General features: G+C 44.2%; 1 pseudogene; it reads right to left on the reverse strand.

The window, feature by feature from the left end:
- Positions 1–6,068: 6,068 nt before the first annotated feature.
- LOC120680928 lies at positions 6,069–7,361 on the reverse strand (annotated as a pseudogene).
- Positions 7,362–14,612: the final 7,251 nt, after the last annotated feature.

Raw genomic sequence — 14,612 nt, forward strand, 5'->3', positions numbered from 1 at the left:
ATGTCAGACCTTTTCGGATCATCAAGAAAGTTAGAGCAGTGGCTTATCAATTGGAACTTCCTCAATCACTCTCCGCAGTGCACAATGTCTTTCATATCTCTCAATTGAAGCAGTGCCATCGTGTTCTAGCTGACGCCGTTGACCTTGAGTCACTTGACCTTCAATCGGGTCTTACCTACGAAGAACACCCAATTGCCATTCTTGATCATGACGAAAGAAGAGTAAAGCGTAGCATGGTGAAGTTTGTGAAGGTTCAATGGAGCGATCACTCCAAAGATGAAGCCACTTGGGAGCGTGAGGATTGGTTACGTCAAGAATACCCGGAATTCTTTTCCAATGAGTAAGTTTTCTCCCTACCACACCCCACTTTCTTAATGAAGTTTATTTTTATGGATACTGTTATATGTGTACACAATCACCATCAAGAAAACCCTAAGGAATGTCTCATGCCACATCATCCCTGTCTTTATGCACCATCTCTTAGAGGTTTTTCTTGTCTAGGTGAATATGGCCTCAACCTAGTCCAAGTTTTATCCTTCCCCTCTTGTCTACCTAAATCTCGGGATGAGATTTTCTTAAGGGGGGAGAGTTGTCACGACCCTGACGTCGAGCGTCGGCCCACGCGTCGTGGCATGCCACGCGTCTGCCTCACCGTCGACCATCCTCGTGTCGCGTGTCAGCCTCACCGCCGGCCATCCTCGTCCACTGCACGCCACACCGCGCCCATCCCGCGACCGCGCACAGGCCGTCAACGCCACGCGCCGGCCTCCCAGGGGCGTTCCACCGCTTCCCCGGCCTTCTACGGCGTTCGTGCCGCCCCGTCCTTATCTGCACCGGCCGTCCGCTCCCCCTCCCCTCTAGCTCCTGTGCCCGACCGGCCCTTGCCCAAACCCTAGCCCCGTTGGCCCCCATCTCCATTGCCGCCGCCACCAAGAGCTCCGCCGGCCACCGCGATTCGTCGTCTTCGGTGATCCCCTCGCCGATTCCTCGTAGGAGCAGCTTCACCTCCCTCCCTGTGACCGATTTCGCCCCTAAACTAGCCCCCTCTCCCTCCCTGCTGGGCCGCCGGCGCGCGCTTCCGCCCGCCGCCGCCCCTGCTCGTCGCGCTGCTCCTCCGCTGACGTTCCACGCCATCCACGTTGCCGGTGAGCTTCACTATCACCTGGAACATGCGGTGCGCGCGCCCCCCTGCCCTGCTTCGGCCCCGCCTCGCCGCACCGGCTCGCGCCCGCCGCGCCGCCACCGCGCCGCGGTCGCCGCGCGCTGCGCCGCGCCTGCGTCGTGGCCGCGGTCCCGGGCGGGCCAAGGCCTCTGGCCTTGCCTTGACCAGGCCTGGGAGGGCCACCGCCCGTGGGGCCCACCTGTCGGTCTCTGGCCTGGCGGGTGTGGACGGATCCGGGTGTACATAGCAATTTTGCTAGGGTTTTCTTAGGTTTTATTTGTCTACAAACTTGCGAAATCCATAGAAATTCGTGTATAGTACCGAAAAATATGAAACTTGTTTTGTTGGGTTCATATCGTCGGGTTCTACTTTGGAAAAATATTGTTTTGTATGTTTCACTAATTTTTGTTAGGGTTTTAGTGTGTTTTTGTTTGCTCTGTCCGAAAATGATTTAATATAGAACTTTGCACTGGAAAGTGGTAAAATGGCAAAACTAGTTTTGTTAGCCTTGTGTTCCTGCCTAGTATCTATGATAATTTTCTTGGAGTTGCTTAGATAAGTTTGCATGTGTTTTCTGATTTATCTTGTTTTGAACTGCTGAAAACTAATATATTTATGATTAATTATAGGAAAATGCTTTTGCTGCAAATCCAATTTTCATGAGTTCCTTGCAATGTTCTCGGCATGCTCAAATTATTTCATGATTTATGCTTGTTGTATAAGTTCATTTCTTAATTCTTGCATTGCATTCATGCATTATAGTGACCGAACCGTCGGAGGTCGAACCCGTGGAGCCCACCGAGTCCGTGGAGCCTGAACCCGGAATCTCGTTCGTGGTTGAGCCTAAAGTTAACCAAGGCAAGCAGCTAAGCATATTCCTTGCACCTGTCTAATTTGATTTAGTTTAGCTATTCCACCTGGGTATTGTTGGGATATATATGTATAGTATGTATGTATTGCATTGTTGTACCTATCTTGATGCATAGTCCTTCCTTGATTTGTTATCCTTGTTCTTGGCACTAGTTAGTTAGTTAATTACTTAACTTGACTAGATGCTTAGCCCTGCTTAGAATACTTACATTGCTCGCTAGACAGGAATGGTTTGGAGGATCACATTTACCGATTACCCTTGATTGCACTGGTTCGGTTGGGTTGTTAAGAGTTTGGTAGTATCGAGATTCGAGCGGAATGGTAGGGCCTAGAGAATGGAGTCACATGGGGCATAGTCCGCTTGAATCGTTTAAGGACCGTCCGTGGATGATGTCGGTTTTGAGCACCTTTCCGTACTACCACATATCCAATATAATGGTACGGATAAGCCAATTACCTCCTTTCACTTGATCATTGATGTGCAGTCCTAGATACGTGGCTACGGGCTATGCAGAGAGGCTTAGTGTGTCCCCAGGTGGACCTATGTGTAGGAAAGTTTAGAGATGTCCCTGGTGGAACTAAGTCTCTACTCGTAAGTTAGGTGTGAGGTTCAATGATCGAGCCTTGTTGGGAACGGCTGACGCGAGTATCCCCTTATCCAACTCTGGCCGGTTGGGTGAGTCGCATGGTCCTTGCGTCGTGTGGGTAAAGTAGTACACTCTTGCAAGGTTATAATCAATTCGAATTGCCGCGCTCTCGGTTATGAGCAAGCTCCTTATCCCATGAACTCCTCGTAGAATTTTGGTTTGGTGGAAATGGTTCATGGCACCTCTGTGTCACTTTATTTGATATACTCGTAATCAACTAAAATTGTTTGGGGGTTTGGGCAATATTAATTAATTCTGATAGGTGATAGTGTACAGAGCTAATGCTTCTGCAATAATTACTTAACCTTAAAGCTTTTACTTGAGCCATTGCATGATCCTTGTATATGTAATCACGTAAGTCTTGCGAGTACCTTTTGTACTCATGTTGCTTTCTAAACCTAGTTGCAGGTGAGCCGGAAGTGGTGTTCGGCCACTTCTACCCCGCTGATCCAAACGTGGGGGAAGAGTAGGTCATGGTGGCTGTAATGGTGTCCTTGAGCAAGGCATCATTACTTTAGTAAGTCTTTATCGTAATCAAGCTCCGTGAGAGTATGTAAATACAATAAACTTTAAGTTTCTGTTTATTATGACTTTCGTGAGCCCAAGGCTTGTAAGTGAAGCTTGAAACCCACCTATATTGAACTTGTAATATTAAGTTTCGAACTCTGTTTTTGTAAAACTGCTCTTTTGTGGATTATTGGCGATGTATTCGATTGTAAACGGTATGTGCATATGCTAATTCTGGACGTATGTTGGAGCACATACCGGGACTACCGGATTTGATATTATTTTGGATGAATGACGTATCAGTTATTCGTGTCCCTAGATATGGGATAACACAGGGGCGTCCTTGGGCCCGTGCGGGCTGTGCGACTGCACATGGCCCCCAAATTTGAAGGGCCCCCAAAATATGAAGTACATCTTAGTATATAGTAGTATAGGAGGTTTCAATTCCATGAGTTTGCAGCCCATTCTATAGGAAACGAGGCCCAAATTAATAGAAGTTGAACCGATCGGCAGCACTCTAATTCTCTCGACGCACACACGACGCGAAACCCTGACGCTTCGGCTTTCTCGCCCATCGGGCATCAGCATCGCCATCGCGGCAGGCATCGCCCCTGGCCGCTGCGTGCGTCCAAAGCAAGCAGCATCGCGGCCGGCGGCAGACTCGTGTCTCTACTCTCGTCCAAAGCAAGTAGGCAAGCAGCATCGCGGCCTGCGGTGTCGGTGACAGGTGAGTACTGAGTAGGACTCGTGTCTCGTTCAGAGCCCAAACCGCCCAACGCCCATCTGCATTCAAATCCAATTCCATCGCAGGTGTGTTCCATCTTGATCGTTACTTGCATTTGCAATTGGCTGCACCTGCAGAGGCACTCGCCAAGGCGGAAGGCCAGCCCAAGAGTAAGATTTAATTCTGTGTTATTTTCTTCTTTCCTTGTTTAATTATGTTGATGTCTTGATGATTAAAATACATCTTTTAATTTTGTTCTTTTCATTACAAATGCAAGTCATGTCGTCGACAAAACAACATAGGAAATATGATTCTGGCTATCAAAAGCGTAGAAAGAAACAAATATGATTCTTGAGCAAGATTTTATTTCAAAGAATTACCAAAGAATAAAGTCCTTCAAGTGAAAAATAGCTACGATAATTTTTGAAATATCCTATTTATATGTTACTTATTACTGTTGTTTGATTTTACTAGACCATTAGGGCCTTATCTTAGCATTTCGCACTGGGCCCCCATTTTGGTCGGGACGCCCCTGGGATAACACGTGGCACGCTCTCCGGCAAGCACGTGTTAACTCTCATTTGGATGATAATGATCGACAATTCGTTTAAAATAGTATCAAATTGGGCGGTTCTCACAACTTAGTTAAGGAACCTTATCTATTAGGGGCACAGGTCGAACGGCGAAGGAGTGTGAGGTTGAAAACATGCAGTGGAGGCAACTATAACAGTTGAAGTTGAAGTTGTGCAGGGAGTTTTTTATGGAAAAATCACTGCCTACACCACTAGCATCCAGGACAGGCTCGTGCTTTACGACAACGAACAAGCGGCTGACGCTGTCACTGGTGGTGATGGTCGGGGAGCTATGATCCAACTTATCTAGCCTATCTTGTCTGTCTATTTGAAGGATAGGCTGATAATCAATGCCCAACAGGTTGGGGGCGGTGAATCTCCAAGCACCCCACCCTGTTTACTCCCAGGGTCAACCATGGAGATGAAGTTCAACTTATTGTTGGTGCTACTGTGATGCATGTGGAGGTCGCTTGGTCGGTAATGAACCCCTAATTGATCTATATTATAAAAAGCATCATGTTCTATATCGTGACCTGAAAATGGATCCAATACCAAACAAGAGTGGGAATCGAAATTGGCCTCCAATCCAATGCTAGTGTTTGGATGGCACAAGATTGCACAAAGCGCATAGAGATAAATTTCGTCTTCAATTGTTTTTTGGATGAATTACTATTGCAATCCCAGAATTTGAGAGGAAGAAAACAAGACGTGAAAGCCCTATCCCACGAGGCGCATAGCGAAGCAAGTTTGAAGAGGATCCAGGGGATCAGCACAGCTGCCAATATAATGGGTTAGAGTTCTGGCATTGCGGAGGATCCCTGTGAGAAAGAGGATGCCGACAGTGGGGGTCTACAAGGCCTGCTTTGCTCAACCGCCTTGGCAAGCGCGCCCTGCTCCGCCTCACCTAGAGTCACATTGTCCTCGCCGAGCCGCCAGCTTATGCGTCCTGTCATATCTGTCTATTTGAGGGATTTGCTGATAAATGCCTGGGCTAGGGACGGTGAATCACGAAGCGCCTTGTTTACTACCAGTGTCAACCCTGGAGATGAACATCAACTTATTGTTGGTGGTACTGTGATGCGTGTATGCGAAGGTCGCTTGGTCGGTAATGAACCCCTTACTGATCTGGACCTGCTTGTCATTAAGGCTTCAATGGTAGGATCTGTATGCTTCATTGGTGTAAACCACATCTGATTCAGTGATGCTGCGGTTACCGGTAACCTGCACAAAGTAGTAAGGTGGTACTGTGTCTTTTTTAGCTCTTGCCTGTTATGGTTTGTTCAAGAATTCGCAGTTTATGGAAACACTATTTGTAAGGTGACATATTGTAGAAAATTGTTTGTCATTTCCATCGTCATTTTGGCCACCTGTTAAGATGTGTTTTTCTAATAAGATGTTAAGATGTGGAGGTTTAATAAGATGTTAATATGTGGGTTGTTGATGCAAATTTGATAAGGCAAAACAATTACTACACATGATTATGAGCTGTAGAACGTGCACCATTTGCATCGTTTGACAGAAAGAAGCATAAGATTTTTTTAGGGGAAGCATGAGGTATGGAGGTTTTGTTCATATAACCCCCTAAACTCATTTTGTATCCAAATCATTCATGGCACCTAGGGCAGCGCACGGTTGTTGATCAAGCAAGCGGATCCTCTTCAAGCCCATGGCTAGCTCTATGACAAGCCTTATGTATTTCGTCAGCTTCCCATCCACTGCAAAGTAGCAGCCTCCTTCAAACCAATGGTGCTTGAAGTCAGGTGATACTTGATCCCAGAGCACATTGACCTTCTTAGCACTATCCTCGCATCCACTCCTTTCGCATGGATGCCGATATAACTTCAAAAAAGAGAAGTAGGTTAGAGAAATATCAGTCAGACATCAAAGTGCAACACCAAGCTTGACTTGAATTTTAAACATAGTAACAAGAAGTGGCATGACAACTTTTGTCTGTATAGTTAGTGGCCTTTTGAAAAAATCTAAATTCAATTGTTAACTTCTACTAAAGTTGTAGCCTTGTTTTAAAGAGGGGAAATGGATTCTTGAATACATAAGCAAAAGTTATTTCTAAAATTAACTTGAAACCATGATATGTTGGGGTGCTGTAATGTCATAATTAAAAAAACAACCATAAGTAAGTGGATCAAAATAAGCAAAGATGCACCTTAGGATAAAAATAAAAAGTTTGAAAGAGACAGCGCAGCTTCAAGGACAAACAAAGTCTCTGCATTCATAGAAAATATTGTAAAGATAAACATCTCTCGGATGAGAGAATGCAGGGGAGAGATGCTTTGAATCTTCAGGTTCAATCCAAATCTGCAGGAAAAACAAAAACAAAATCATCCAAGAGACTAAAACAATGACTATGTATTGTAAATATAATCAAATTGAGATATAAAAAGGATACTAGTAGGAAACCTCTGTTCCGTAAATAATTGATAAGGTTGTGGTGTTGGACAAACAGCTGCTCAACGTGAATGGTCTCTGCCAATGAAGAACAGCATGACGGAGGGTAATGCTGTGAAGGCAAGGCACACAGCCAAAGCGCACTGCGGGGTTCACGCCAATCCAGTTAGCACCAGGATCAGGTCGACCCCGACGTACCCACAAGTGGTGATCTCAAGGGCGATGAGTGCTGACTGTTGTGCATCTATTGTGAGGACCGCATCCTCCCCAGTCACAGGGTCAATGACAGAGTTGCAGCAGGTCAATAAGAGAAGCTCCAGCTTCAGGCAGGAATTGAGGATATCGGAGTCTTCAAATGTGAGGTTTTGCAGGATAAGACTGGTGAGCCATCTGAATGCAGTGGGACAAGCTTGGAAGAAGGACATGAAGCGTTGCCCAGCAACACGCATCGCTCATAGCTTGGATGAGTAGTACTATGATTATCTGCCCAGATTGTGAATTTGAGGCTCTTGGTGTTGCCACGTTCCATGGCATTCCCAACAACATGGCCAATGGAGCGGATGTAAGGATCTGGCAGGTAGAAACTGAGCTGCACTCGTTCAATGGCTCAGTTGTCAGAGGAAGACGACAGCAGCAGCCTCCTCACGGCACCTGCGTATGTGGTCATAATCTGGTCCATGGTGCAATTTCCCTTCTCGTTTTTTCTCGCGAGGCAAGAAGTGTGTGTGAGGCATCTATGGGCAGGAGAGTGAGTGATTGAGGGAGATGTGCCCATCGCCTAGAGAGCGTGCTGGCCTGGATGACTACAGGCAGATCGAGACAATCAAGGATGCAGAGCAGAATATGATCTGGTAGCGCACTAATTATATCCTGAACTTGGTTCTGCAAAAGAATAAATTGACAAGCAATAAGTATTATTCATAAACTATATCAAAATTGTTTGCAATGGTGAAGAAATAAAGGAAACAACTACATGGATTTGGTACCCTGGTTAGCAAAAGGAAATAATACCGTTTATTTGCCCACAAGGCATTACATTGGGTGCTAAATAACAGCATAAGCTTGAAAACTGAAAAAGTCAGCAGAAGCAGATACTATCTTTTTTTTTCCTCAAACACACAAGAGAGCTGTGTATCCTTATATATAGTAGAGGAAAAACAAGGGGAGGATCGCCGTACAAACAAGCACTTCATCCTCTCATGGAGGGAGACTGAAGGGTTGGAAAAAAATTGATCAACTACTCCCCACCCACAAATGGTGTTTCGAAGTACACTAAACTAACGGCTGTCAGTGAGACATATGGGAGGAATACTTAAGAATTAAGGTCATTTAATCGCAGCGTGCTAATGAACCGAGAAACAGTTCCCACGAAAGAGTATAGATTTACTGAAAAGGAAAAGAGAACAGAAGCACAGTTAACAGGTGTTGCCCGGTTGGCCGCTTCTTTCTAGGATTAGGCCTTGTGTCTGGTGGTCCCTTTGCTGCAAACTCTGATACTCCACTGTAGTATTCCGTTAGCTTAATGGAAACAGGAACTCACGATTCGAGAAAAGTCGATATATAGGTCTCGACAATGGGCCCTCAGTCAAGAAACACTGAACCTGTGCAAAGATCTACTGGGAAAGTAATTCTGGTCAAAGGCCATTTGGTTGAATTCCTACTTTAAATAATGGAGGTCCAGAGTTTGTAGTACGTGTTACTTGAACGAGTAGTCTGTGGCTTGCAACAATAGTGTGTATGCTGCAGAAGCCGTGAACCAGTAATAGTGTTAGAAATTGCGAGGGCCCAGAGTTTTTTCTCTGACAAACAAGAGGAAACATTGAAGTCAGAGTTTGAATCAGGAAAAGTGGTTTTAAATCAGATGGCAGGAGTCATATTTAGCTTAACTTTTGTAAGTGTTAAAAATAGATGTTTGGCTATATGTAAGAGTTTTCTGGCTGTAATTGTGAATCACCAGAGGTAGCAGCGGACAAACTCGGAGTTTGGATGATCCATCATTCCCATGGGCATTCTTGTGCCCAATTTCAGTCCCTGCAAGATGACACCCGAACTCAATAAAGGAAATTAATTAGGATTTCAAATGTATAATTGCAGCTGGTACCTTCAACAGCACCCTCTTCATTAGATCGGTAGGCTTCACCGCCTAATGAGTTAGCTCTCTTAGGGGGAAAGGATGGATTCTCTAGGACCTCCTCCACGTTTCGATGGCACGGGCTTCCAACAATGGAAGATCTTGATGCAATCACACCTCCAAGCAAAGGGCCTAAATGTTTGGAGAGTAACGAGTGAAGGAACTAAGAGCAATAGTCAACAAGAGAAACAATATGATGCTATAGCCAAGTGTGCTATTTTAAACTCTCTTGGTGAAAATGTGTTCAACCGTGTGTTTGCTTGCGAAAATGCTAATGTCTTATGGAAAACTATTAGTGAGAACCATGAATGCACAAAAGATGTTGCAAATGAAAAATATAATGTTCTCATTGATAAACTTAATAGCTTCAAGCAACTTGATCATGAAAATGTCGAAGCTATGTACTCACGATTGAATATTCTTGTGAATGAGATTAACTCTCTAGATGTGAAGAAAATTGAAGATTTGGAACTCATTCGCAAGATCTTTCACTCACTTCGAAGGCCGGACTATGATTTGGTGACAACAATTCTATATGAGAAAGATCTCAACACAATGACACCAAACAAAGTCCTAAACAAGGTGATCGCCCATGAGCTACGTCATGATATCAAGCCAATAGCGCCACCTTCTTCACCAACACATAGTGCACTTGCATGCAAGCAAGTCAAAAAGTTGAAGAAGATGATCATCAAATGTAGCTCAAGTGATGAGGAAGAAGAGGATGCAAGAAGCTCCTCAAGTGATGATCAAGAGCCAATACACCCCAACCTCTACAAGAAAGTAAAGAAGATGAACAAGTGTTTAAAGGAAAACAATTCAATGGGGTATATGGTCTTCCTCAAAGATGGGCCTCACCATCAATTTATGAAGGTTGAGAAGAAGTTCAAGAAGAACAAGCAAAAGAAGGAGAAGAAGCCCAAGCATGAATCATATGCCGTATTTGGTGAATGGGTAAGCGGTGGTGAGGAATCAAGTGCAAGTTCAAGTGATGAATCAAACAAGAAATTCACCACCCGCATGGGATCATCATCCAACACTTGCTTCATGGCAAAAAGTATAGATAGCGATGTAAGTGATGAAGACTCTGACTCTCTTTCAATTGATGAACTTCTTGATCTTGTTCATGAGCACCAAAAGGTCATTAAGAAACAATCAAAAGAAATTAAAAACCTTAATGCTCTCAAAGATCTAAATGCTTCTCTTGCTACAAATTTTGAAGATTTGATGTGCAAATTCAATTTGCTTAGCAAGGAGCATGAAGAGCTCAAATTAAAATTTGAGAGCATTAATGATACTAATGACTCTTTGAAAATGGAGCAAACTATCCCTTGTGCAATTCCTATCTCTAGGGTAGATGCTTCAACTTCTTGCATTGATCTAATTGATGATTCTTGCTCTAACCCTTGCAATAAGAAATGCAATAAGAATGTTGTTGTAGAATCATGTGATGATCTTATTGCCAAAGAAAATGATGAGCTCAAGCAAGAAGTGGAAAGGCTCATGAAGGACTTGTATAGAATGAAGAGCAAAGGCATAGAGAGCAATGTTCAACCTTCTCAAGATAACCGTGAAAACATGGTGAAGAAGCTTGAGAAGGGGTCCACCGTGACTTGCTCTAAGTGCCACAAAGAAGGTCACAAGTCCAACAAGTGTTCTCAACCAAGGAAGAAGCTTTTGGATGAGAAGAACAAAAAGAAACTCACAATTAAGAGTTCTCTCATCTACACCAAGCCCAACCGGAAGAACAAAAGCAATAGCACCTCCTATGTGATCAAAAAGAAGATCAATGGCAATGTGGTTGCTCACAAGGTTGGGAAGCAAGGAAGGAGGTGGAACCACTCCATTTGGGTGCCCAAGGATGTCATCACAAACTTGAAGGGGCCTCAAATGGTGTGGGTGCCAAAGGAGACTTGAAGCCCAAGAACAGCTACGGGGGATTTGGAGGCTTAGCTCACAAGTTGAAGTGAAACTTCAAGCCAAAGAAGCTAAGCTCACAACTTGGACATGTGTTGCCCAAGTCCCCCATAAGGTAATGGTAGCTAGAATTCAATTCAAGCATCGTGTAGCTCCATTGCTTTTTACTAGGATATTTGCATTGCATCTCCTAGTGTTATATATTGTGGGTTGCTTGTGTCATGATTCTAACCCATGAGCAACCTACAATGTTTGATAAGTGTGTAGAAAGCTACACAAGGTTACCTTTCATGGTACATGGACTTCATAAGGTATGTCTTTCATATGTGTACCATGAGCAAAAGCTATAGAGTAAACTTCCCATTATTGTCAAAAACATTGTGCATATATTTGATTGGTGATTCAAACACTAAATGCACACATTTAGGGGGAGTTCATTCTATAGGTTGTGATTTTGAGACTAACGAGTTTAACACTATAAGGGAATGTTTCTCATGATCATTGTGAACAAACAACTCTATAAGAGTGATTAGATAAATTGTGCCTTCATGCATATTGAGCCATGCTTTATTGAACTTAAATGCTTATATCTAAGTTCATAGGCTATGTGCTCATATATTTGCTTAACCTTGGTGTACAATGTGCTCTTTGTTTAAAGACTTTCAATTGGTCGGAAGTCACTTTCAAATTGGTACATGCAAGATAAACAAAGAACACCCGGAGGTATGCAAGGTTCTAAATTCTTTCAATTAATATCTTTGTCATATCCTATTTACTTTAGAGCTACCTCCGTGCATGATATGATCTAAGCTCTCTAGTTATAATATCTAGTTGTGCACTTGATTTTCACATCATCATGTTGTGTACACACTTATGGAGAGTTTTGTTCATGTCATGCTAGTTTCGTGATTTTTGTGATCCACCATAGTGATATTTTCAATTGGTATCTTCATTGATATCATACAATTGGATCATGAGTCAGGGAACTAACTCCCTAGGCTATTAATCTTCTCTTAAGCTATATTGTTTTGCAAGACCTTTGTTGGAGCAAGACCTTTTAGGTGATTTGATTCCAAAGGGGGAGAAATGTGGATCAAAGCAAGGTTTTTTTCTCAAGGAGAAGAAGCATATCCCAAAGGGGGAGAAATACCTAAGTAAATCAAGTCACGAGGGAGAAGTAGCGAAAAATGGGGAGGAACAAAGGGGGAAATCATGGTTTTAGGGAGAGGCCAAGTCAAGGCCAAGTCATCATTGGATGGTGGAAAACATCCAAGCAAGCGTAAGCTGTTTTCAATTGATTTCTATTGGTATCAAGTGGTTAATTTGTCAAATTCTGCAAATTTATGCTTACTTTGATTGTGTTGTCGTCAATCACCAAAAAGGGGGAGATTGAAACGAACATGGCACCATTTATGCCATTTCGAGTGATTTTGGTGATCGAATGACAACACAACACTCGGACTAATATAATTGTTAAGATGACCATTCTCAGGCTTTTAGGTTCAAGTGATGACAAAGAGAAAGAGAAGATAGGCGTACCAAGGCCCGAAGGGCCGCCCCTACGGGGGTTCCGCCCTGAAAGCTCTTCGGATCAGGAGCACCGGAAGAACCGATGCCTAAGCATCGGTGCATCCGACGCTTGTCGAAAGAACCGACGCTATGATGTTTGGTGCAGGAGGAAATCGAATCCAAGTCAGCCTATAGGCACCGGTTGAACCGACGGTCCAAGAAAGGGCATCGGTGCATTGGGCGTACTGTGTACCAGAGACGATGTCAAGTGCCCAGGAGAAGTTTCTTCAGCACCGGTTCAACCGACGGTGCATCGGAGCAAAGCACCGGTGTAATGACGTCAGCAGAAGAGGAGAATGCTCTGAGTGACTGGTTTAACCGACGGGAAAGCATCGGTTCAACCGGTGGTCACTGTGTCAGCTGTCAGGAGTTCAACGGCTACTTCGGGTATTAGAGTGATCGGATGAACCGACGCTACCCCTGCCAGAGGCATCGGTTCATCCGATGATACGCAGATTTTCTGCTGACCGTTGGAGCAACGGCTACATGACTTGGTGGCCTATATATACGCCTCACCCCGGCCATTTGAAATTTGCTGGAGTTGCTGGACATCCCACACACACCCAAGAACATCTCCAAGCCATACAAGAGCATCAAAATTATATCCTTAGCCCTTAGCACACTTTGAGAGTGTTGTGTAAAGGATTAGCTCTTAGTAAGTGAGATTGCAAGGCCTTGAGCCTTTGTGCTGTGGTTCTCTAGTGAACCAAAACAAGAGCTTGGTGCGCCGACACCTTGGAGCTTTGAAGGCTCGCCGGCAACGTCATCGACCCTCCGACTTGGTGTGGAGTGGCGATGACACTTTGTGTGGGGGACGTGGAGACCCCCATCCTTTGTGGAGAAACTCCTTATTGGAACCCGGGGCCAAGGTGACCGTGATTGTGTTCACGGAAGAGATTTGGTGGCTGAGTAGCAATACTCTTAGTGAGTGCTACAACAACGTGGATGTAGGTGTGCCTTTGTGGCTAACCGAATCACGGGATAAACACCCGCGTCAAGAGTTTGCTATCTCCTATCCCGCTCATTAAGCTTTCGCATTTTCTACTAGCAATTTATGTGACTTTACTTTCATAGAATAGTTTCTTGATTGGAAAGGCTATAGGTTGTTAAACTCTTTTGGGATAGGGGTTTTACACTAGAACAACCTAGTTGCACATCTAGATAAATTGTTTTAGTTTAAATTTTGTGCAAACTAGTTGGAGCCATAGGTCAAGTTTTTTATTAGCACCTAATTCACCCCCTCCCCCTCTTAGGCTAGAGCACCCGATCCTTTCAGCGGCATCGAGGGAAAAGAGTGGCAGGGGAGGAGGTGAGCGGCCGGCGAGGCGGCGGAGGCGGTGAGGAGGAGGCCGGCGTGCAGTTGTAGCGTGTTTGGTTTGAGGATCGGCTCGTCCGATGATTTTTCGAGGAGTGAACTCGTCTCCAGTGTTTGGTGTCACTGGCTGGTGGGCCCGAGATGCACGCCATTTGTAGTATTCAGATTCATCATCAGGGAGGTTCTTTCTGTTCTCTATTTTTCTTCCCCCACCTTGGCCTTGGGTTTCAGCGGTGAGGAAAGGATTAGGCAAATCTGGAATGATTAACACAGCAAACAAAAACCTGGTTCACTAAACAAAAGAACCCAAACATATTAGCATTTAATAAGAGACATGCTTATTTTTAGAGAAGAATTATTTTCATCTTATATCTTTTGAAAAATAATGCAAGATCCATAATCACATATCTCCGCTATAGAACATTATGAACCTGAATACCAGACATCTCATTCAGTAATATTACCCATCCAGTTATCTTTGCTTTTCATATGGAAAAGTGCAAAGAATCAATTATATGAAAGTGTGTTTCTGCAAGAAAAAAAATCAGAAATTTGTTATTGACCTGAACATTCAGTTAGCCACACCGCTTCATATTTTCTACAAGTGCAAACTAAAATAAGTAGATGAATTCAAACTGCAAAACTTGAAAAGTTGAAACTACTGGATTATAATTTGAGTAAACACCGTGTGAGGAGGATCAATTCGAAACAGCCGGGCAAAGTGAGAGAACGTGAGATCGGGCTCCTCGCCCCCCGCGTCGCCCTCTCCGAGGCGACTTGGGGGCGGCCTCC

Source organism: Panicum virgatum, chromosome 7N (assembly GCF_016808335.1).
Source record: "Panicum virgatum strain AP13 chromosome 7N, P.virgatum_v5, whole genome shotgun sequence".
Classification (NCBI taxonomy): Eukaryota; Viridiplantae; Streptophyta; class Magnoliopsida; order Poales; family Poaceae; genus Panicum; species Panicum virgatum.